Source organism: Chiloscyllium punctatum, unplaced genomic scaffold, assembly GCF_047496795.1.
Source record: "Chiloscyllium punctatum isolate Juve2018m unplaced genomic scaffold, sChiPun1.3 scaffold_580, whole genome shotgun sequence".
NCBI lineage: Eukaryota > Metazoa > Chordata > Chondrichthyes > Orectolobiformes > Hemiscylliidae > Chiloscyllium > Chiloscyllium punctatum.
The window spans coordinates 57,501-58,327 of NW_027310314.1; positions in this window are offsets into that span (position 1 = coordinate 57,501).

Here is an 827-nt window from a genome sequence, read left to right on the forward strand (position 1 = left end):
ATTTTTTCGGGTTGGTATAAATCAGTAACCACCGACACTTAGAATATTTTCGGGTTGGTATAAATCAGTAACCAAGCGCATTTTTGAATTGGTTACTGATTTCTCCGTTCGAGTTGCGGCTGCGGTTGGCTTCAAATAGTGGTGGGGGCTTAATTATCGCCGAGGGGAGCATGTCCCGGTGGTGTGGCCGAGGATGGAGTGCCTTTTGAAGGGGGTGTTTCTGAATTTGGACCCTTTTTGAGTTGCATGGCCGGATGGGTGTGGTTTTGAAGGGTGTGTCTGTCTGGAGTGGCACCGGCGTTGGTGTGAGGCTGAGGGTGGGCGTTCGGTTCCTGGTTAGGGATAGGGAAAGGGTGAGACTTAGCTTTAGTGCTCGTGCCCCCGATTTTGGTAATGTTTGACGTCAATTTTCCAAGGAGGCGAATGCAAGGCTTCAGAGGGACTTTGAGTGTTCGGGGGCGGGGTAGCTCAGCCGGATTTGCCCCGGCGGTTCTGCGGACGGTGTTGACTTCGAGGGCGGACCGGCCCCCGTGTTCAGTCCGAATATCGTGCATTGTTAACGGCGGGAAGTGTTCCAAAAGGGAATGGGATTGAATGTGACTGCTGAAGCCGACTTTGAGACCTGTAACGCGGGTAGCTCAGCCGGATTTGACCCGGCGGTTCTGGCGACGGTCTCGCCTTCGAGGGGGGAGCGCCCCGCGTGTTCAGGCCGAATTTTGTGCATTTCCATCGGCGGGAAGAGGTCCAAACGGGAATGGGATTGAATGTGACTGCTGAAGCCGACATTGAGACCTCTAACGCGGGTAGCTCGGCAGGATTTGACCCGG